Consider the following 25,881-nt stretch of genomic DNA (forward strand, 5'->3'; position numbering starts at 1 on the left):
CTGCGAGAGCCAGAAACAGCCGACAAGAAGGGCGAGGAGGAGGGTGAGGGAAGTCGGTACAAACGCGGACGGCACGAGGGAATACCATCGCCGGGGGTTTCGTTAAATGCTCGCCTAACGAATCCGTCGGCTGGCCCGGCGTTTGACGCGCTTGTTGTTCTCACTGCAAACGAACAATTGCCCAAGTCCTCCGTGAAAACCATGCGAAACGAAAAAAGCGGTTTTGCAGTGCGCGGACGCGCCGGAGAAGCGACGACAAGGGGGGACGGCCAACGGCCGGTGGTGACAAGGACGACCGAGCGACATGAGGGACACGAGAGAGAGCGTCGAAAAACAGAATGATAAATCGCAGTGCGCGCGCGGTCTCGCCAGGTTTAGAGCGCGAAATTCAACAATGCCGGAAAATAAAGAGCCTCCGGTGCGGGGCGTCGAGGCATTCTTCCTGGCGTTTATCCATTTTTGAGGGAAGTGAGTGAAATGAAAATAAAAGGGAGAGAAAAATTGCGTGGGATAGAGAGGCGTGAGGAGGAAGACGGATGGTGGTGCCCCGTTCGGTTGTCCGCGTGAGCGACTAAAAGTGCGCAAAACAACAAACTTTAAGTACAATACAGTCAGAAAAGTCGCTAAAAAATACTTCAAATAATCTCATAAATAATTCTAAAATTCCAAATGTAAAAATTATGTTACACCGGCAAAAAAATTTTTTTTTAATATTTACTTGCTCAGTACTTCTTAACTTGTAGGCCACAGTATCGAAAAGCGTTTATGTATAGTTATCCGCGAGTTAGCAAATTCACAACGATGTATTCGCGGGTTTCATCTGTGCATCTACCAGCACCGTTCACTATGGAGAATTTATCGTAATTTGTCTGCCGGGCATCGGATATTCTGCTAAAATTCTGGAACTTCAAACGGGCTCTCGGGTATTCGAATATACGAGTTCGAAGCCGTGGAACATCCCCCATGGTTTAACTCGGCCTCGGGAGCCCGAAGTTCCGCCGCGGCCGCGAACAAGGATATTGTTAGAACTTTCTTGCAAGGTATTCCGCACACACAGCGGGCAAGCATGTACACGCGGTACGTTTCCACTTATATATCGGGCCCTGGCGGCGCCTCCTTAATTGGACGCAGGGCATCGTAATAGAAGCAAGGAGGAAAAAAGAAGAAGGATTGCTCGTCGGAGCTACCGATGTGTCTCGCGTGCTGCGTCTTGATGCGCGCGCGCGCGAGGGAAGGAGGAAGAGAGAAAGAGAGAGAGAAGATAGTTATCGCAACGAAAAGGCGGATCACGCGCTGAAATATGAAATTACGGCGAACTTGATGAGTATTTCTGCCTGCCCTATCCGACGCTAAATTACAGTCCCTATTTAGACGGAATTTTTTCGGAGATGTTCGATGCGCTTTGTGATTTACATTTAGCGTCACGAGACGCGTTACAGACTTGAGCGGCCGGGAGTATTACCTTTTCTTTATTCGGACTGACGGCAGCGAAGTTTTACGATAAACAGATTCACATGTAAATGCGCCTGTAAATTAGTTTTCTAATTAGACAGCGGTAGAGAGACGTTGAATCGAATTTGAGAAACCTCGAGAAAACGCTCTATCAAAGAAAATCTTTAACATTTTACCCAGCGTCAAACGAGTTTCGACGTCTCGATTAAGGTTAACGCTGCTCGTGGAATGATGAAATCTTTCTTGAGAAAAATTATAGTGGAAAAGAGGCCGCATCTTGGAATCCTCTAGTTAATACTCGATCGCGCAGTCAGACGTAAATTAGGCTCCGGTTATACATTCGCGTCCGACAATTCATTAGCAATGACTCTTTAATCAAGACGGGCAATAGTTTTCCATTCAGTGGAGTAAATCGTGATTAAATTTTCTTTTTATTACAAAGAAATGTTTTATATCTATATTTATATTTTATATTTATGCAGTGAAAAAGTAAAACAAATTTAATAAATAAATAAAGAATCATTAGAAAAGAATAAATTATTGTGTTTAAAACATTAACATGTAATCAATTATAACAACGGTTTAAAATAGAACATTATAATCTATAATCTACTATATCTAAATATCGCTAAAATCTCGCATTTTTACAAGAATTATGTATAAGGATAAATTTTTGATTATCAAAATAATTGACAAAATTAATGGCAAACTGAAGCCAATAGAAATTAGTAAGCAAATTTGTTTGATTTAATCGTTAGATAAGTTTTTTATTCAAAATTCGGATTATGTAAAATATGATACTACCATTTTTATTAATTTCCACCATTGTTATAAAATAATTGTTATAAAATTGTTATAAAATCATTGTTACAAAATTATTTCAAACTATTAAATTCTTTCAACAGGAATTCCCTAGTCGATCACCGCTTGAGAGATTGGCAACGTATGGCTAGAGAGTTTACTGCATGTTTAGCTCTAATCAGGATGGATATGGCGAGGTGATAATGAGGGGTCGCCACCCCTAGATGCCACGTGGGACCGAATGAAGACAAATAGCTGACCTCCACATTTGCAACCCTATGCGGCACGCTCGTCAGTGCTGATGGCTATTGTTATATTCAGTGTCAAACGTTATCGAGCGTTCTCGTAAATCTATATAATCCATGAAAATGAGATTAGGAGATTTAACGGAAAATAGATATCAAAACATTCTCCGTAAAATTGACAGTGATAGCATTTCTCATTCGATAAAATAATAATAAAAATATAAAAAATTTTACCACTTAATTTCTCATAATGATATCATACTTAACTACACGTATAACCGATGAATAATTAATGTAGAGACTGATTAATCCAGGCTCCCCGAAATTACATCTTGTCCCGACATAGCGCAAATAACAGTCGGGCGCGGCCGAGCCCGCGTGTAAGAAGTTTAATAAAACCGGATCTTACAAGGTGCGGAGTTTATCTTCGCCGGAGTTAATCGCATTCGCGCAGCTTGCCGGTCGGCAAAGAAAGAGAGCGGAAAGCGGAGGAGCGATAAATTTCCCTTAAAGTAAGGCCGCGCTGTCGGCGGGACCGAAAATTAAAACTCTTCGAAATCCTCTTCAACAATTCCGTTCGTTTTAAATCCACAGGTCGTTGTATACGAAGCGCGAGGTGGAAAAACTTGGAGAATTAAGATCTCGCGAAGCGTTTCTCGGTGGTTACGAACTTCAATGATGATCCCTGACAGGGATGCGTAGGGAGGGGCAACGGAGAAGCAAAGACAGCCTGAGAGTAAGGGTGTGCCAGAGCTTTTCTTCGCACGGCATCGAGGAATCCGAAAGGGTCGGGCGAACATGGAAGAGGGGCGGAATACGCGGAGCTTAGTTGGATAAGCTGCGTGAAGCACCGCTGTTCTCGCTCTCCTCTCCGTTTCTCACAATAATCGTAATAGAATAACTATTATCCATATTATGTTATTACGTATCCTTGCTGGATTATTATGTATCATACCTTGCAACAGAGCATTAAAGAATTACGCACTGCTGCATCGTATAATATAATTTGTGAGAAGCTGCGTAGATTGCACAACTCAATTAGCATGCAACCGTTTTGCGAATGCGCATATCATAGTACATATTTATATTTTTTAAATTTAATATGAAAGCTTTTACGTTTGCAAAGTAAAGGAGATTATTACAAGAGAATACGTGTTTTGATACATTTTTTTAAGCTCTTGCAGCGCAGCATGAAAACAAGTGAGCTCAACAAATGCCGAATTCATCGATTTTTCCCGAGCGCAATTCGTTGTAAAAGACTGACGAGCCCGAATTTCGATCTTGAATTTTGAATCGTAAGCAACAACAGATAAAACGGGAGAATAATAAATACGCTTTTTACATCTCTCGCGTACCACGACTGATAGAATAATTAAGATATCGGCGTCAATAAAATGATCGCCGTTCCTCGCCCGTTGATGCGCGGAAAATTATAATGAATTCCTGTTGATTACATAAGCACGAAACACAAAGACTGAGAATTACCACGTGCCAAAGGGCTGCATGCTACACGACGAGGAGCACAGCTGCATAGCCATCGGCTAACTGCTGTATAAAGTTCTCACAAACAGTATATCACGCGCCCGTAGTTACCGCCACGAAGTTCCAAGGAAGGAACAGAATTCCATCACTCCCTGGAAACGTGCTTCGATGAAATCACAGCGAATCAATCCCCACACCTACACCGGTGCGCCGACACTATTGGTCTCAGCCGTTTGTTAGAAGTTTCCCGTAATTATGTAATCGCCGTGGCCTTAATCAATGTAGCAGTGGCCATCCTGGCGCGCGCGGTAATGCAAATGTGTGAAACTGCGCACGGTTTCCTAACTATCAGAGGTTTGAATAATACACTTCAATGACAGCATAAAATAACGTGTACGTAGCGCGCGTAATAAATGCGGATACCCTTGAATTATTCCGAAGTCTCGCAAAGTGAATAAACCTTCGTTCTGTGTCAAGAGAGTATTATAATTTCAACGAGTTTCATTCGCAGGCATTATGATTCTAACATCGTGTCATCTAAAACTGAACAATCTGACTAACGTCTTGCTCGCCGTGAACGTCACATTCTGACGCGAATCTGCGCAATTGCTCCCCTTATCGTGACACCTCAATTTTATGGTTTTTACGAGCGGAATTTTAATAGAAAATTTTAACGACGTCGGCACTTAATCTCGCGCAACTGTACGCCGTGAGAAACATTCATCACCTCTAAACCGGGGAGGATGATGTACACCATTATTAAATACGGAAGGTTCGGGCGATGGAGTTTTTCGGCGGTCCACTAACGTCGTTCCGCCGGACTGCCTCACGTCATTAGCCGGTTTTTCGCTCCTCGGCGGAAACTCATTTCGCCTCTTGCCCTCGGCCCGTTGATTTTGACGCTTACGGGCCGTCCGGCTATCTCTTGATGAAAACCCCCGATGCATCGTGCATCCTGCATCGCTCACGAAAAACCGATAAGCAGGAAACGAACGTTCCGAAATCGATTTATCGATTTGGTTATAGATCCATGCTACCTTTTTTCTGCAAACGCCCACGGAAATTCCTTAACCAATAACTGGCGTGGCGTCCTTCGATGGATTATGCACGAATGGACAAAAATATTACGACCTCGAGGGATATTTTAATAAGTTACATTTTCCGCATCGAACTTATGGAAACAAGCACTAATATTATTTTTGTTTCCGCACAAATTGAATTGCAAAATCAATTCTGAATAATTCTAAAAATTCATAAAACCAATATAGCAAACCATAATTTAAATATTTTATAACTGGTGGCGTCGTTAAAATATGCTGAAAATAACAGTGCACCTTTAAGTAATACATCAATCACAATTTAGCTTTTAATTGAAACTAATCTAAATTCTGTACACCAATTTATCGAAAGTTTCTCACTCTTTCACGGGCATTGAAAATGCGATTAATCAATAATTGGCATTAACCGTCACAACAATCGGAAATATTCGGCATCGACGTAACATGTGGATATCGCTTAAAACCAGGGATGTAAGGGTCGCTGCACGGAAAACTCGTTAACTCGAGGATGGATTGAGTTATTGGGGTTCATTGGACCATCCAAGCGTGCTACCCACAATCCAGGTTGTGCGCACGCTGGAATGTGCGGGATCTTTGGTACGTGTGTGCCACACACGCGACAGGCACGCGTACGCATACTTACGCGTACCGCATGAGAGAGGATGGTAAACCTCGCTGCGGACTCACTAGTTTAATATACTCACGAACGAGGAGAAGGCTACAGAGTGGATGTTAATAAACTAGGTGGATGTCAGTGACGTAATACTCTAGCTGTCGTATAAACGCTCAGATTTTCAAGTGAAACCGCGAAAAGAGAAAAAGAAAGAACACGAGAATCGTATCTTTCCGCTTGAATTCGAGTCACAATAAATTTTAATTTTCTTAAGTTTCGTTTAAATTACATTACGATCGTAAGATCGTAGCCTCTGATATATATAAGCCATCACTAAGATTGAAACATTATTTACAGAAAATAATATTTATACGAGCAAAAATAGTAAAGAAATTTCCAATTTCCTGTATCCGCTCATAATCTGCTGTAAGACTAATCCACAAAAAAATGTAATATGTGAAAGATACATTAAAGAAATTTTCGAGAGACTTAGCTGTTATTATGTAACAAGAGATTAATTCGGCGAATATATTTACGTATCGCAAAGCAAGGCTCGAGTATATACGACTTAAGCCGCTTATCTTTTATCAGTGAGCGTTGCTTGATCCTAATAACACACCGTTATCGACAGGTATTTAGCAGAAATAATAAAATATGGTAATTCCGTGCAAAAAGTTTACATGTTTTTAAATAAACATTTTATAAAATACTTTTAATCTTTTGTTTAAGTTACTCGAACGCAAAGCGTGTAATTCAAAATAGAGATTCAATTGTACTGACAATAATACCATCAAATGGTCAAAAGTAGTGTGAATTTACTCGCAGGTCATCGGAAGCGCAACGTCGTCTCGAATTCTACGCGAAAAGAAGATTACACAGCGCTCGACGCGGCAACGCTCGAAAAAAGCTGGGACGTCATGTCGGACGAGTGGAGTGGAGTTACGTGCCGCTCGTACGTGAAACGAGCCTGTAACTCGATCGTAAATGAGACGAGCACGGAATGCTGGACGAGCTCGGGATAGCCACGTTTGGCCGGTAGGAAGAGCCCTGAAGGAAAAGATCTCCGATCGGTATAGCATCACGATATACACCGAATATCCCGTGGGGACACAGGTGAATGAAACTCGTAGTCCCGTGAAACCGATTTTGGCGACGATCGAAATAAACGCTTAAATCGTTATTTTGTCAACCATTTTCCGCCAATCGTGCTAAGGCTAAAGTAAAAATTGACGCAATACTGGATAACTTTAGTAATTTAAAGTGTAATTTTGAAATTTTATCCAAAAAAAGCAAACGATTTTGAATTCTATGCTTCTGTGGACCATTTTCAGATTCATAATGTGAGCACAATCAAAGTACTCATACATTGCTATGTACATCTTGTTTTCAGGGATAATCTATACAATAAGAAAATTTTATATCGCTTCTTAAGCTCGATATATAGAAAAATTGGATGGAGAAGATGTGTTCATTTTCTCGATGGATCACCCCTCAAGACTTCTCATCTTAACGGGTCTTCCAAGGCGATTAGCGATGTTACGGAGTTAAAAAGAAATTTCATACAGACAACGTTGAAAGCTTCTTATCCTGAACAAATCCGTGAAGAACCGTCGGCAATGTCTCCGAGAATCCGCTCAGATCCGAGAGCAATTTCTCGGCAACCAGAGATCTCGCCGTTGCGCTATATCTCGTAGGTTTCATTACTTTGCGTCTTACGGGTGTGATTAGATCCTATACTTTACAATTCCCCCCGGTTACAATCCTTCTTATCTGCTGCAAGCTGACAGCTAATTTCTATGGCGGAGGGGGGCAATAAATTTTGGATGAAATATCCACCTTTTAACCTTACCTTCATATTTTCGTGACTATCGCGGTAAATATAAATTGCTAGAAAAAAAGATACGCGCGTCGGTCAATCGTCGATAAAGATACTCTCAAATCGCGGAAAATCAAAAGAAGTTCAAGCGCCTTTCTTACATTTAACGCTTTATCCGCATGAAATGTAAAGCCGTTCGGTGACGCGTTCGACGCAACGTCGTAGAGGAGCCACCGCCAAGCCGCTGTTTGCGGAGTGTCGGACGAGCACAACGTGACATAAATAGAATGTGAGAGCGTGAGTGTCTCTCTTCAGCTAGACGCGCTATATCCCTGCTGCCCCTCAGTTTCCTTTGACATCGGCAATCACTCTTCGCGCTGCTGCACTTCAATCACCGCGCCATCCTCGCATCGATTGCCTATCTGATTGGAAGGTATCGCAACATGATTTCCCATATGAAATACTCGGCTGCACTTTGCCCTGCGCCACGTCAACGCACTCCCGTCGCTATCGTCGATTCTCTTCATGCGGATGAAAAATCGACCCCGGCGACGCGGGCTTTTCTTTAGACAATTTTTGTCGGTCGACTTCTAACACTGTATCTACTTTTAGTACACTTTGTGCTCTATTTTATTTTTAAACGTTTTGTTTTCAAGCATGTCCATTGCTGTCACTTCAATCTGTTATATGTTGAGATATATAGGACATTTGATAATATTTCATACAGCTTCATAATTTTTAATCTACTAATAATGTGTATAAATTTATTTTCATAATAGAAACAAAATTTAACATTGAACAAGAAATTAATTAAAATTAGCAATACGATAGAATCGCGCTCCGACGGCTTTTCAACTATCATGAACTCAATCCTATTTATTATCAAGTACCTTGTTCATTATATTATTCAATCTGCAATGCTATAACGTCAAAATATCTGATAACAACGCAATTATGAATCCACTGTATTGCAAAATATTCTACACGCACGTAAACCAACTTATCCGACAGACTCATTTCGCAAGTGCTTATATCGGTGAATGTCATTCCTACCACGTGACAGGATCAACGCAGGCTAACGAATGAGCCTGTACGTCGCACGATAACGCTGCATTAAAAATTTACAACGACCGTGTGCGTTAATGCGGCGTACTAACGAAGCGCGATCCACGTTGACTCCTAAAATAACGATTCAAACATCGTGAAATCCACGGATTACTAGCTGAACCGTATTGTACTGTTCTATTGACCAAAATCAGCTAAAACGGACCGTATTCAACTTAAAGTTTATGTTTCAGAGCAACATTCTCTAATAAACGTAATTATTATAAAAGTTTAAAATAAATTTCAGAACGTTCTTAAAGTCATAAAAATATTCAAACTATCTCTGTAACTGTACAGTATACATTAATAATTATTATTGTATAATAGATCTATGTTTGCCATACTAATAACTGACTTCAGAAGTATTAAATTAGATTCCTATGTGCTTTTGCATCAATTATCTAATAAACTTACATCCGTAATTTTAGACAAAAATAGATAATATTTAGAAAATCGAATTATTTATCCGTATTAATGCTAATTTGCACACTGTATTCATGATATTCACGCCATCGATCACAAAACCAATTGTAATCTGACGAAGAAGTTCTCTATCTAAAGCATAAATCTAGCTTATCTCATGATTTCACACCGAGCCAAACTACCCTTCTCATAGCCCGAAAGCATCGGTGAACTTGTTATTGTTATTAGCCTCTCAAAACTCATCTTGCACCGATGCAATTTTCGAGACACGTCGGGCAAACACCAGCAATTTCGGTTGCTCTCGCACCAGTATTATCATGCGCCTACTTCTACCTTCGTAGCTATTTTCAGTATATTAACCGACGCTTCGGCTTAATATCGTATTCGTTGTGCCTCGGAATATTTCGTGCCACAAGTGTAAGAACATTTTGACTTGTAAATATGTAAACTGTATCAATAAAAGTCTTGTAGAGATTTATATACGTTAAATTCGTGTAATTCTCGAAAAAATATATTTTTTATCGGCAACACATATCACACACACACACATATATATCTGCAAGCATTTTTTCAAGACTTACAAAAAATCAGCATACTTTATATGCTTTGTTAAATTTGTATCATCGAGATAATATGCATGATAAATGAAAATAGTATGCAAATTTTGTAACAGCGCCATTGACACATTTTGTGTATGCAAATTTTAATAAAGGTTATACGCAGACTTCAAGATTTTCACTCAAAAATAAGAACAAAGTCATCCAAGAATCTACTTGAGAAACGAGATTAATTGATGCGACATGAATGACAAACCACCGCATTTGTGCAATAGATGTTTGATGACAAATAAACCTGCTACACAATAAACTGCAGCGACATATTGCAATTCAATCTCTTCATATATGATTTGAAAGGCTCATAATATCATTCCAAAGCTATAAAATGTTCGCGAAGGTAATATTCATTATACACATGCACCGCAAAAAGCGCTCGTTAAAAACACTGAATTCATTAGCCCGCGTAATTTCAGCGTCGAAATTGAACATATGACCGTGTTTGATACGCCACGTAAATCGCCAATTGCAACGAAACAGAGTTCCGCGTCTCTTCGGAGTTACCTCCCAATCCTCAGTATAATTAAAACAACAAACTTTTTTACTTTTTCTTGTGTATAAATCTATTTTTGTGGCATATTGCGCCTCTGCGTCACTGAATCTGAAAGCGTGTTTTTCGCCGTATTGCTGGTACGAAATGAATTGCGCGACCGTCGATTGCTCGTAAACATTTACACTTTTGCAGCTTCGATACGGCGTTTACATCTCAAATGAATAGACGCTGGAGTTAAAAGAGCGATACGAGCTGTTGTAACGTACGAGCATCGGATGCGCGTTGAAACAATTCTATCAGAACGGAATTTTAGGCTATCGCACATACATGTATAGTGCTGAAAACACGCTTTCAGATGCATCCGATACGTTTTCCTGACACATTAAACAAACATAGCGTCAATCTGAGTTAGTTTTACTTATTTTTAATATTTTGTTTTTCACATTTTACAAAATATTTCTTAACATGAAATTAATTTATCGGAAGAACATGCTCTTACAGAGAAGACCGTAAAACGAACACAAAATGAATTTATAGGAAGCAATATTCTATATTTTACTTCAACTAATATTTCCTATAGCGCCAGAGATATTGTATTACGTTTAATGAATGTGCTCGCCGTTGAAAAGATTGCTGCTTTGTTTTCAGCCCGGTAGGAAAAGAAAGTTTGCTCGCTTTCTAAATAGCGTTAGGTATTCTCATTTAAAGTAAAATACAGGAGCCTCGTTAAGTTAATTGTTCAGTAAGACGATGCAAAATGAAGATTTTCAAATATCCCATTCTCCCGTCGGAAACTCAATCTGTTCTTCCGCGACGTATTCACCGATTTTTCCATATACATATTTGCCCCAGAACGTGAAATTCCACGCGATGAAATCACGTTTTCTCAAGTACATCGGCATGCTCGCGCGTCGTGCCGCGAATTGCCCGGCGCTAGTAAAAATCTGCGCACTCCGGAGATTTCGGTAGCTACGAAAGCGCCTTCGAGGGCGAATGCGGCCCGCTGTGTCATCTTTCGAAATATTTTTGCGAATGCATCAACGTCGGGGATACGTGAGCAACATCCCTGCATTGGATACAGTCCTCGCTGAATTCGCGCGAATCCTCGACAGGTGAGTATGTTTTCTACGCGCATATTCGTGTTTCTTCAGATACGCCGCGCCTGTGTGCGAACACACGTGGTCATGCAAAAGAGATCGCGTGCTATTCGTCTATAAGGTCCCACGGTACTTTCCTTCAGTCGTTTACCTTTATCACCGTCGAGCAGCTTGCACTTCCGCTGTTAATGCTCCGATATGGAAATCCGAGACGAATGCGCGGTGGAAAATGGAAAGACGTCTGTCGTGTTCGTTCCGTCTCTAAGTCTAATAGTAACATTTTAGAAAGAAAATGTCCAATTTATGCGTCCCGCTACGCAGAATGACTATCTACACTAGCATAAAAAAGCCCGGCATTAGCATAAAAATGCAGAATAAACAATACTGATTTGACGAACAAAATCGCGCACTTTCGACACAGCAACAGCGAGATGCACATTAAATAATAAATAAATAAACAAACATAATAACTAAATTATCATTTTTGTTAAATAAATTTTTAGACATGCATTTTTATCGTAAAGAATGTACGATGCTTTATATTTTTTCTATTGTTGCTATTCAAAAAAAGCTTCAATGTACACCCCTATCACTTGTAAGAATTATACGGCTTTGCGAAAGGCTTTTTCGAGTTTGCATCTCCAACGTGTCCGTTGGAAATCGAGCTCGTATGGAATGCTTGTATACGAGTCTGACCATTGACCACGCAACGGCGTTTGATTTCCACCGGTGTCGCCAGCGTTGATGCCTTGCAAACTGGATTTACATGCCACAGCTTTTGGACTCCTGCCAAATTGGTTGCACCTGATTCCGATCGACGTGTCCGGGGCATTATGGTATTTTATACGAGACGGGAACGCCGATCCCATGCGGGCTGGCGCGACCAAGTTCGACCGCTCGATTTTACGACGTAAAGTTTCAACGGCGAGCACAAATGACGGACCTGCGATGAAGAACCGTGCCGGACGACACGACGACGTCATAAGCGCACGATGTAGCAAGAAAACATCGACATTAAAGCTCTTTCTGCGCAAGGCACTCGGCAGCATACTACATATCGGAAATACATTGCGGTAAATGTCAATGTGCTCAAAACGATGGCACTCGCTGTAAAACTTGCAAATAGTTATCTTATGCAGTCACCAACACTTTAAAAAATGACTAAATGTTTTCGATTAAAAGCACAGTTAAATTTAAATTTGTCTTTTACTATTTTATTGCAATGCAATATTTGCACAATAATTATATCTTCTTTTTTAAATAATTGTTTTGATTATAATGATTAAAGAAGAAAATAATAATATAACTTTAACAATATAATATCCTATGTTTTCGAAAAGTTTAATTAATCCCGTGCACTTGTAAAAATTTATATTATAAAATATTAAACGGAAAGTAAATACAAATGAATAATTTTTATATATTTTATAATACTTTTAAAAATTAATTTGCTGAGTAATTTTCCTGCGTACTTATTTATTCAGAAAATTTTTATTTTGAAAAGACTATTATTTATTCAACAATAAAGTAAGTTTGATTAAAAATTAAATCATTTTTTAAAATATTATAAAATATTTATAATATCGTCCGCTGATCCGATTCACTCGCATTTGCCTTATTAGCTTGAAAAAAATGCTTTGCATAAAATATAGATATTACGAGGTGGTAATTAGGGAATTAAAAGTCGCGAGGCTCGGTACAGCTTTTACATTGTAATTATTATAAAGAAGATATAAGAAGGTCTCGGAGTTCTTTTAATACGAGTTGAATATCTGATAATTCCTCTAAGTGTTTTGCTCATTTCCGTTTATCGCAATGCACTTCGTGCATACAAAGCGGGTTTAAAATCGCATTGTCTACTCCGTTCAATTCGCAACTTCCTATTCTATGACTATAAAACTTCGCTAATTTCCTGCTTGAAAAATAATTGCTTCTTTTATAAGGTACTTCTTAATTTATATCTCAAAATGTCCAACTATTTTCCTGTTTATTATTTTCAATATTATCTCTTCCATTTCATTTTATTAATAATTTTATTAATAATATTGACAATACTATTTTTTTATGAATAGAATATAAGCTATTATTAACATTAGCCTAAATAATATTTTAATATTATTTTTAGGATTTGCAATCATGGAATCTTAACCAATCAAATTATTACTAAGCAATCAACTAAATTACGTTTGCAAACTATCTGTCAACAATTTGATATTATTTCATATTGCTAAAATACGACCGATTGAAAGTGTACATAGTACATAGTATCATTTACGAAACATTTGACAAGTATATCACATTTATGACGTGATCGTATTGCTATCGGAATTTATTACAAACTTGCTATTAATTTCGACATGAACGTTAACGGCATCTGAGTGTAGACGTCACGTAGTTTAGCAAGAGAGTAATTCCTTTCCGCGCTACAAGTTCGTATTAATGTAATACCAACTTGGAACTTTAATGGATATGTAGAAGCAGAACATTTCAAAGTATTATACATTTGATATTTGAATCTTTTTAAATACAGCTTTAAATACAGCTTTTACACCTGTTGAATTTGCATACTCGTAATTTATTACTAAAATATTATAAATTTATTGCTTTCCTAAAATGGGCAAATGAAAACCATTACTAACACGAGTAATCAGAACTTCATGTATGAATACTAAATTTATGAATGTTCTCATTCGTAAATGACGCGCACTAACCAATTTGATAATCAACATAGAAACTTTATTTCGCTTACAACCAAGATATTTTATTCTCTCTATTCATTTCTCGCTATTCATAACGTTAAAAATTAGGAAAAAAAGAAACTCAACGAAAGTATTCTTGGCGCTAACTGGATCTAGCAGTCAAGTAAGACGAAAGATTTCACGGATTTCACGAAAGGGAAATATAGTAACGCGTGGAGTGAGAATTGAAGGTTGAATTTCGCGGAGAAAGGAGACAAAGTAGACAGAACGGAAACATGAGCAGATCGAGGAAAAGAGACAGGTAAGATTTGTGCAATGGGCTGAACGTAGAGAAAACGAGAAAAAGAATGAGAATAGAAAAGAGAAAGGAAGAGAGCGAAGAAAGAGAACGTGCGACAGAGAAAGCGCGGAAAGGGAAAGAGGACGAAGTCGAGTCAGACAGAAAGGAAGAGAAACGGAGGGGCAAACGATTGCCGCATTGCACCCTCGCCGACGCGATTTCGCCTCTATCGATTCGCGATTCTGTGTGTTTTGTGCCATAGTCGTCGGATAACTAAGCATTATCCTTTTGATCCCGCGTTTTCACGTCCACAGATCTTACCGTGCGCATGCCGGACGACCTGACCTCCCCTGCTCGGACACGCTATAATTCGCGAAAATTCTCCGTGCAAAGTTACTCGTTAATTTAAACCGGCTCGGACCCGAGACTCTCTGTTATTTCCCCGTAGACTGCACACGGCTTCGCCGTTTATCGTGTTTGTTTTGTACGCGAAGCAAATTTTGCCTTTAATTAATTGCAAGTTTTAATCTCGCCGCCGATCGATCGCGAAAAACTGAAGAATCAGCGAGCTATCCAATTATGCGTTAGTAGTGTGTTGAAAGCGTAGTTGGAAAGTGGATACAGTAGGATGGATAATATCCTTTAGTCAACTCCAAAATCAAAAATCCCGCGAAACTTTTGCAGAGTTCTTGTTCAATATTAATTTCACAAATACAAAATAAGTCAATATAATTATCGGAAAAGCTAACTAAAGACAGCAATAAACTTCTCGCTAAGTAATGATAAGAAATATTGTCTATATTGCAAGGTAGTAATCATATAAATAAGATAAACTTGTTTTCTTCGTAGTTATTTCGGTGAAAAAATTTTACGTCTTTCGACCCGTGAGATTTAGAAAATGTAGTGCTTTGCAGCAGTGCAATGTGCCGCGGTTCGATGCAAAGCCGAGCTTGCATCAGGTAACTTTAACGTACAGTCGCAATCAAGAGTATCGACAATATTACCTTTTAAAATCTAATCAAATTGACATTTTTAGTTAATTAAATATATATCCACAATACTTTTTCACATTATACTTTTGGTTCTAATTCCGAAAAAAAACAAATTATTTATTCACCATTAACTAATATCCATAAAATCGATTAAAAATATTTGTATAAAAAGATACATAAAAGTTATTTACATTTTTCATACGTCTATTAATTTGCTTTGCATTTAATGTAGCAATACTTTTCAAAGCAACCAATTGCAAATATCTTATATATTTTTTGTTTCTAAATTATGATTATTACTGCATTTTATATGCTAAAATAGCATCAAAATTTATCAAAGATGTTTTGAGATATATATTTATATGCAAAATTATTATATGATATACAGGATGTCTCAGACCAATCGTATTATCCATATTAATAGCAGATTTCTGAGATTATTGGAAGATGAAAATCTTCTATACGAAAATGTCGAGGCTACAGTAATTTTTAAATACGAAGTGTTTAAAGTCGACCACTTAGAATGTCAAAAATTCACGCACTCAGACAGTTGATTGTTATATCGCATGTTAATTTTTATATCTTTACCACATATGAGAAACCTCAGAACTTTACTGTTTAGTGATACAATTGGTTTGGAGCATTCTGTGCATGTTTTACATTATTTTAAAATCTCTATTCTTTTAACAATATTAAAATAAAACAAATTAAATTGACTTACCAACACAATATACAGCAGCAAAGTTGTTCACAAGTTGTAATCTGTAACATACAAAGTTAACAGTGTTTAGAATAATTATTTGAGATATAATCATTATATGATACATTAAACTTTTACTCATCTTTTATGCAAACATCTAATAAAAGAATTATATATAATTGTATCTAATAATTATAAATATTAAAAATCAATAGATTTAAAATAATAATAGCTAAATAATAGTACATTTAAAAATAATGTAAAATATACAGTGTTCCAGACCAATCGTTAATAGCAGATTTCTGAGGTTTCTTATATGATAAAGATATAAAAGCAATATGCAACATATCTGATTGTGAGTGCGTAAATTTTTTTATATTCTAAGTGATTAACCATAAACACTTTGCGTTTAAAAATTATTGTAGCCTCGATATTTTTGGTATAAAGATTTTTGTCTCTAAGTGACCTTAAGAATCTGTACGGATAATACAATTGGACATTTTGTATAAAATTTGTTGGAAAATATAATAATTCTGTCACGGATTGTACAGTCCTTTTGCCTATTGCGCGGACATATTCTCGCATGCAAACATCTTCCATGTTTCCATGTGTAAATTCTCGGAACTTTGGTGCGGCACTTCGCTCAATGAGAAAATCCAATACTTAGTAATTAATTGCGAAGAGAGAATATCATAGTAGCTCAGGGAGGAATATAATTGAAATATATCATGTTACTGAGATATTAAGTGAAAGTACCCCCACGTGCATTAAACTGCGAATTGTACGTATATCCCAATCCAGCAATACGTGATAATTTAGAAAAATAATACATCTTTACGAGCCAAAACTATAGAACGATAAAGTTACGTAAACATTTATTAATACAAAAAAGTAATCTCGTATAGTTCTATCCAATAATACCGTAAATACAACAATACAATGCTATAATACGTATAAATTGTAAGTTATGATAATCTTCCATCTTTCATATTAATGTTACAATTCTAGGTCTCAGTGATAATAATGTCTCAGTATATAGTTGCTCGATATTAATAATACGCTTATTAAAATGCAGTCTGTTACTTTGTCAAGAAGTTCATTGTGCTATAAATGTTTACTATAAGATAGCCGGCTAAATACGGTTATATCCATATAAAAGCTTATTTTTTATGTGCGTGCGTGCGTGCGTGCGTGCGTGCGTACGCGCGCGCGCGCGTGTGTGTGTGTGTGTCTGTGTTGTATGTATGATCTAGATTCTGATAGGAAAATCGTAATAAAACCAAATCGGGATACGATATCCCGTGCAAATCGATAGCAATTTTTTCGTACATAGAGTGTATATTGACATTTTCGAAACTGGACTATATATTAAATATGTAAAACAATGTAAAAGAGATTCAAGAAAATAATTTTGAATAAAATAAAAAAATTTTCCTAGAAGAAATATATTACAATTAATCATTCTGGAAATTTTATAACCATTAAAAATAAAAATATTTAGTAATGCTAAAAATAAATATAATAAAATAAAGAATAGCGCATTTTATAATTTTGTAATATTTTGAAATATTTACTTTTTTTTATGCAAAGTAACTATTTTGTTTCGCAAAAGCTTGGACACAGCTTGGTGGTCATATGTATATTTATATGCATAAAGGATAGTGTATTTTGGTTATAATAACTTTTAACTTTTACTGTATACTACACTATTTTATGAACGCATGATATGTTATCACAAAAGGCAGAATCATATTAAACCATAGCAAAGAACGAGGGTGTGTTTTGAACGTCGCCAGAAACCTTCTGAATACCGCATTGGGAAACTTTTATACCATGTTGTAGACATAAAAATGCTCCTCATACCTTATGCAGAAGTTGCCTTGAGTTCTATCCCAAATGATATAATCCTACTTGCAACATAAAAGATCTCCCGGATACAAAAGAAAGACGCATACAAAAAAAACTTGAGTGGCAGGATAAATATTATATCTCTATATTCAAATTTTTGCGGGAAAATAATCTCTTGAACATCATTTCTTGCAAAACAACTGCTAATAAATGCAACAACTGCTAATAAATGAACATCATTTCTTGCAAAACAACTGCTAATAAATGCAACAACTGCTAATAAATGTAAAAACTGCAAAATAAATGCTTATACGAGACTGTCGAGATGAAGCGTTTTTAAGTACTACACTCTCTAATGACGAATTGTATTCGAAAACTCGTGGCGCAAGAGTGAGTGCACACGTTTTCACGAATATGAATAAATGCGCCGTTCAAGTTCAAATAATGCATGCATATCGCTCGGCACACCAAAGCATATCGTTTCTCACAGCAACAACTCGCCGCATAAGGAAAGCTTCGTGCACCGAGGTGCACTCGAGTTGGCATGCTCTTCAGCGGCATCTTTGGCGGCTGCGTTTACCGCGAGAACTCTGCCTTAAAATCATGCTGCTAGAGCCATGCATCAGACAGTTTTCAATCCGCACAGGCTCGCCCACCGGAAGATACAACACGGACCGGTTGAAACGTACCAGCCGGGAAAATTTGCGCAACGCGTCGACGTTGAGCCCAGTAAGCGTCTTCATCCGCGACCGCACGCTCGAGCGAATTCGCGCTACACGTTGCACGCTGCATCCTGGCGAAACCAGACGACTTTCGCAAACAACCGCGCCACGACTATCTCGTTGCCCGGTTCGCCGGAAGAGGAGAACCTCTCCTTCATCGGACCGTTTCGCGAACACGACGCCATAAACAGTCGCTTCGTGCAACTCACTGGAACTAGCACGGATCTAAAATGTGTAGCCAAGTAGGTAGACATCTCCGACTCAACGCTAGACTTAACGATAACGTCTCACGTGCACTGATTCTCCGTACTTCCACTTGCATCCTGCGTCTGCATCCCCGCCCGTTCAGTCGTGCCTATCTCGCCTACAACTTTGCACTTCTGGCTTTCTTACGCTCAAATCAGCGTTCTGTGTGCGTATGCAATAGCGGAACTAATTTCTGCGGAATCTTTATGCATATAACTAATTCTTCATTCTCTTTTATTTTTCTTTAATATTGTAAAAAAAATAGTTTTTTAAACATTAAAATTATTTAAAAGATGACGGAACTAACAATAAGACAAATTATATCCAATCATTCATAAAATATATTACAATTAATATATAAAATTATGTAAATGTTCTCAATTTTTTATTATTTATACAATTTTCTATCACTTTTGTGTGTTAATTTATGCGGCTTTCTTAGATAAGATGCTGAGACACAATGAGGCAAACAAATCCAGATTAAAGCTGCTACTTATTTATGACTGCATGATATAGCGCGAAATTATTCTGAATGCGCGTCGACAGCGACGAGAGCGAGAGCAATAAGTACATACAACTTAAACTTACGAACGAGCTACTAGACTCGAGGAACTTTGTTACCATAGTGCGAAACTGAATACGGCAGTCTCTCCCAAGTTACAATACTGATGTAACATAGATCTTACTCAAGAAAATGTACAAAGACGCTCGATTTTGATAGGAAAATTAAGATTAATTTATGGTGCCGCGTGAAAATTAAATGTAAACTAAACGTAATTTCTTGAATTATTACTTGTTTAATGCATTCTCTTGTACCTAATCAAATAGCATGTAACATGTATATTGTAATAAATCTGTGGCTCAAAAAATTTTTACAATACTTAGATCAATCTTACATTCAAATGAACGAATAACGTTTGGGACAGTTAATGTTTTATAGCCAATGAAATTACAACTGCTGTGGTGGATGAGAGTTCGAGCGGCTGCAGAGGAAATTAAATTCGGGTATTAACTGTGCATCCAACTGCACTGCTATGAGTTGACATTGTGCCAGGATAATAGACTCTGTTCCCGTAATTAACTCGCTGCAAAACACGGCCGATAAACGCGGCTTGCACATTTGCTCTTTGACCATAGCAATTATAATTAACGAACGCGTGTTAGTTTGGGTTAGAGGACCTTTTTATTTTCGAAAAACAGCTTCGTAAACAACATTTATTGCGTTCTGATTACAGAGTATGACTGAGCTTTAGCTGACAAACCAATTGATTGCTTCTGCAATCAATAAGATTCTAAATTGTACCTTCAAATTAATCAATGTATCAAATCTCCTCATTTAAATTGCTACATTTAATTTTTAACATCAAATTTTCAATAATTATTTATAATTGTGTTGAAGATTTATTTTATATTCTTGTATTATAAATCATAAAGACAGGTGTAATAATAATATTATTTAATCTTAAAAGTAATTAATAATTAAACGCACATTAGTACAATAATATTTCTTTCTCAAACCTTTCTTTGTAATACTATATCTTGCTTTGGACACACAATTTCAAAACTTTTGCATAATCAAGATTGTAATGATTGCGTTATTTTACGGTTCGTCTTCGAAACACCGATTTCGAGCAGACGATACTCGCACGCTAAGGGAATAGAATGAAATATACGCGACGCCGTGCCGCTTGAGTGCACATCGCTGAAAGCAATAAAAGTCATAGGAAGGAAAACGCGTTTAGAAAAGTGACGAGACCAAAGATATCGATCTACCAAATTTTTACCGGGACAATAAAGTTCCTCGTAGAAGGATACATGTAATCGTAAAATAAAAACAGAAAAATGACTCGAGAGTTACTATAGTGAATTTTGGTAAATCTTTGAATATGTATTTGGCGGCGATGCGGTCACTAGCAAAAACGAGATGTACCAGAGAACGGCGAGGTGGACGACGAAGAGCGAAACAGGACGACACTCCATTTCCGTACGCGCAGCAACCAGCCCCTGCTTTTGCTTGATTTTCCTGCAAACTGCGTTTCAGCCGGCCTGACGGTTTGTTCGCCCGACTGTGCATTTATGCACACACCGACCAGTGCACCCAACCCCTTTAACCCCCGTCCACCGCCACCTCCTGAGTTTTGCCGACCGCTCTGTCCACACTCTGCACTCTCCTTCGCTTCCGCACCATAAATGCCTGCCGCAACGTATAATTATCTCCCGTTTCGACAACTCGAATATGTTACTGTTAACTTTGCGTATATGGTACAGTACTACCGTTGATACTTCTCGACGTCTACATTTTCAATAGAATTATCAATCATTTGGCACTGTACACAGACTTTGTTCGAATATTTCTTGAAACAAGAAAATATCGAAAATTCTAATTATTCTTTTTTTTCGACTTTTTGTTGCAATGAGTAAAGCAGATAATTCTTTCTCCGTGTTTAGTAGAGAATCGTCAAATATATTTGGAAATGTACCTCGGCGTAGTATTTCAATAAATGCGACGTTCCGTCTTATCCGGCCATATTTCTGCGACGATTAATAACAGTTGCCACAATACTTTAAATTCGCGCCTTAATTATACTGTCGCGACGCCATCATTCTTAATTCTTCCTGCGAGAGATTAATAGAATCTCAACATCAAAGTCTATCCTGACGCGGTTATTACTTCCGTTTTGGTATCAGAAAGCCGGCATTCACGTTCTTTTTTCGTAAATTCTGACTCGACTTAGCGAAGCATGCATGATACTAGTCTGAATTAATTTCGCACAGAACTCGTTGTCGCATTTCCCGCAGGCCGGTCCGGTATGCGGAAAGTAATATTACCGCGGCGAGCAATGGTGGAAGTGACGGCGAACAGAGAAGAAGAGGAGGAGGACGCGGCGGGTTGTGCGGATGCCACCGCCTCCGGTAAGAACGTCGGGGGAGGGAAAATGGAAACAGTAGTGTCGGAAGGAAGAGATCTGCGGAAGGAAAGAAAGAGGGATGGAGGACAAGAGCCGGCCGCTCCGCAAGTAAGGAAAATATAAGAAGCCCCTTCATTTTCATTAATAAAACATCTCGTTGGGTAAAGAAGCGGGCGGGAACCAGGACGGTACCGAGGAGGGCAAGCCGCCGAGGGGGAGCAAGGGGGAAAACTAGGAAGAAACGAGACAGATGCGGGGTACATAGCAACGGACGGGCCACCGGTTCCAGGCGGGGCGGTTTGCGACTATTTCTGAATAACAACGAAATGCAAAGTAGCTGATAGCACGCGTTGAAGCTGTGCGCGCGCGCCATTCCTCAAGCGCGGCTGCACCGCGCCGACGTCCGAGACCGCAAGCTCTTCTTACGTGCACTTACTGTTAGTAAGAGTCGCTTCCTTAAGATCCCCCCCTCCCCCCCCGCCGCTTCGCCAGTCACGCTGACCTATATTTCGCTTCTCGACGAGGATGTAATCCTTTCGCGGAGAAAATTAACCCGTTGTTCGCAGCTCGTTGTGCAAGGTGCTCAGCCCCCGTCCGACTTTCGGGTGAAGCGATATCACTCGATTTAAACGGCCAAAATACTTTGGTGTCGGTATTGCACAAGCATTTGCGCGACGCCTGGCACATTTCAAGTCGTAGGGATTATGGTAAGCAATTACTTATCACTTGGTTTAGTTTTTGCCGAATTAAATTTCTTCTTGTGAAAGTTTAAATCTTCACGAAAAATAAAATTAATTAAAACCACTGAGAAATCTAATTTTAAAGTTGAAATAATGTTTTTAAAATTTGAATTTTTAGTAAACAATTGAATAAAAAAAGCTAAAATCTGTTAAAAATTTTTTAAAGATCTAATGCATTAGTTAAAAAAAGTTTATTATTAAATTTAATAAATTATATTACGTTATGTTATATATTAAATTTTCAATTTCCAATTTTCATTTTCTAGAAGCGATTTTCACTTTCTGCTATTTTAAATTTCATTACTCTCAAGTTACGGTTCCACGATTTTACACGACAGCAAGATGTGTCGACGCAAAAGTTTCATTGTAATTACAAACTGTAAACGGACCAATCGTTTAGCGAATGGATGTAACACTCGCCGCAGATACTACATCTTCTTACTCATGAAATGAGATCTACTACTGCAAGTTCGTACAGGGTTTACGATGTGTAAAGCGTGGTAAATTATCTGTGAATGTGGAATTTAGTTATTTTACTGTGTAACGCAGTTTATTAGAGCTGACACTTAAAAAATAAGATCCTATTTTTGACCATAAAATAACAATAGCTAATAATATCTGTTGGAATGAATACTTCATGTAACGATAATGATAGTATAATGCAAATTTCAAAATATTGCATGTATTTTCTGTTCTTAATAACGAATCCCGGAGCGTGAATCGAGGACGGTATAGTACATTTTGCTGTAAAAGTCATAGAACATGTAATCGCTTGCGTGTAGTCCGTATCTACGCGCGGATCGTTCGTGTCGTGTCGCGCATCTGTACATACCGGATCTACACGTACACTACATGCCGCGTACACGAGCAACCACTGCCGTGTCACATCTTACGCAGTCCGAAAGCCATAAACGTCCGTGAAACGGTAGAAGTGAAGCGTAAGCGGTACAACGATTTTCTCGTAAGGCCGTCAACGTCACTGAGATTTACGAGTTTCCAGTTAAACGCGTGAGAGGGTTGTCTCTTATCGCAAGCACCGCTAGCTGCAAGACTGTAATAAGCCATTGTCTGCGCACATGATCATTCATTAAGTATTACGATGTCTGTATAATTAAGAAAAATATATATCGAAGTCGTAATCTGAACCGTATCGCGCACCGATGACAACGCTTGAACAACAATATTTTAGCACAAATAAGCAAAATTCTTTTACAACAGTTACAAAATAATATATTCTCGGAGTATTTAACGCGATGCAACTGGAATGATAAGACTTGCTTGAAATCTTTATATTGCATCTGCACGCGCAATGGTGCTGTTTTATTTGAATTTATTGCGCGCTGGCATATATTTATACGACGGAAAGACGGAAAGAACATATAGAGATAAACAGCGACCGCGTTAACATCGTGTCATGTCTTTTTAAAATTATACGCTTACGAGAATTCCCTCCTTTTCCCGGGGTTTTCCGACCATCCCTCCCTTCTTTCTCGCTCCTTCCGATTAGATCATTTATTATTTGAGGGAAACACACAGCGGCAAAGTGATGTATAGTGTGTCGCGCGAAAAAGTACGTCACAAGTCTAGAGGCGAAGCGGCGAGCTACGAAAAATTGTTTTACTACGCATACTAGCATGACACGTGTGCGTCACGCTTACCGCACCGACCATAGATAAATCGGCGATGTGCGGCGGCGCAGCATAAAAAACTCAAAGGGGAACCTTCTGTCTGGCTTCTAAGGAGATTCACGCTTGGATGAGTTCTTTTGACGTCGATACAGCTCTTTTTCTAAACGCAAAAAAAGCGGCAGCGATGCCGTATATCACATCACGTTATAACAAACAGATATCAAAACCCCTGTCGAGCTGGCTCCCCCCTCCCCCTCCACCTTGCACAAATATAAAAACCAATAGCGCAAAATTATAAGCTATTTATGAGCTTTCATATTTCGCAAATTAAAATTTTTGAGCTCGTCACGCTGAGCATAAATTTAATGTTTTTCGTGGGGGGGGGGGGGGGGGGCTAAGTCGATATCGATTAAGGGTTGTTTGAGGACTAAAAGAGTGAGCTTAAAAATCGAAACTATATCAGTTCAAAAGCTCATAAATAGCTCTTAATTCCACCGCAAAGATTAATCCAATATTTTTATTTTTAAGCGGTGGGGGGGGGGGGGCTGAGTCGATATCGACTCAGCCCCTCCACGAAAAACATTAAATTCATGCTCAGCGTGACGTGCTCAAAAATTTTAATTTGCGGAATATGAAAGCTCATAAATAGCTTATAATTTTCCGCTATTGGTTTTTTTATTTGTGCAAGGTGGGGGGGGGGGCCAGCTCGACAGGGGTAATATCAAAAGGAATGTCTTACGATTTTCTCTTGGAGATTACAGTCTAGACTAATACAAGGCAATCTCTCTGGGACAAATAAATCTGTTCACCAGCGAAGGCACATATTGGGGATTGCGGTATAATTCTAAAAAATAATCCTTGATTACTCAGAAAATCTATAACACAATGTGCTCAATATCGATGTAGCGAATAATGCAATTAATCTTTGTCGATATGTTGCTTTGATAATACTCTATGTTTTGCTCTTTGTTTATCTTATTCACAACGAAATAGCGCATTGTGCGATGAAAGGTTGCCGGTATTGCACAAACACAAATCCGCAATGTTAAAACAATATAGTTGAACGGTGCATGCTAACTATAGCCCTCGGGCTACGACAAGGCGGATGTAACAAACCGCAACAAACTAATGCCCAAAATAGTATAGACAAGAGACTTAAATGCAAAGCGAATATAATTGTATTCGGTCACGCGGGGAAACGTTCTCGAAAGACAATTAATTGCAATGTCGGCAAAGCCGCTTACCGGCATGCCGGAAAATTATATACGCGTGAAATTCCGCGTAAGGTCCATGGAAAAAGAGGGATGACGCACATTCAGACCCACAGGAATAGCAGATTGCGAATAGAATATAATGCGTTAATACCGCCACACTGATACGCATGTGTCTGTCATCACGTACTTTTGCGTGCATTGAGCGCAATCCAGGCAGGTTTACGAAACGAGATACAGCATTGCTACATGCTGTCACATATAGCATTACAGCTTTCCAGATGGTAATACGATGCAATTCCTCACGTACTAAACACGCCGCAAGCGGACTTAGCGAGAACAGACTGGCAACGACTGGCATTATACTCAATCCGATCATCCGAGAGATTATCGATTATATTCGAAATCCCACGGATGTATTAATCAATTTGAAAATGTTTTATTCAAATATAAATTTACCGAAATATATATTGCGTGACCGACATTCATGGCATTCAATTTAAAATTGGTTTTGTAACACTTGTAAAAATATGAGTTAACGTTTACATACGATAAGAGCGCAATTTCCAATAAACCGAGCGTGTATTCCGACCAAACAACACTATTGATTAAACCGCAGCTGATTTATATAGCTAATTCACTGATTTATTCGTTGATATGGCTTATTGATTTTATTTATACTTCACAATTCCAGATAATTTGCATTAA

At 38.4% G+C, this 25,881-nt stretch overlaps 1 long non-coding RNA gene across 2 annotated transcripts in view; it reads right to left on the reverse strand.

Annotated features, from left to right (window-relative positions):
* The window catches only part of LOC105668807 (uncharacterized), a 328,884-nt gene that overhangs the window by 278,997 nt on the left and 24,006 nt on the right, over positions 1–25,881 (reverse strand). For both annotated transcript variants that reach the window (XR_001100172.2, XR_010889288.1), the window contains exon 2: positions 15,891–15,931. This is a non-coding gene — a long non-coding RNA (uncharacterized lncRNA). The remainder of the gene's footprint in view (positions 1–15,890; positions 15,932–25,881) is intronic.

Source organism: Linepithema humile, chromosome 3 (assembly GCF_040581485.1).
Source record: "Linepithema humile isolate Giens D197 chromosome 3, Lhum_UNIL_v1.0, whole genome shotgun sequence".
NCBI lineage: Eukaryota > Metazoa > Arthropoda > Insecta > Hymenoptera > Formicidae > Linepithema > Linepithema humile.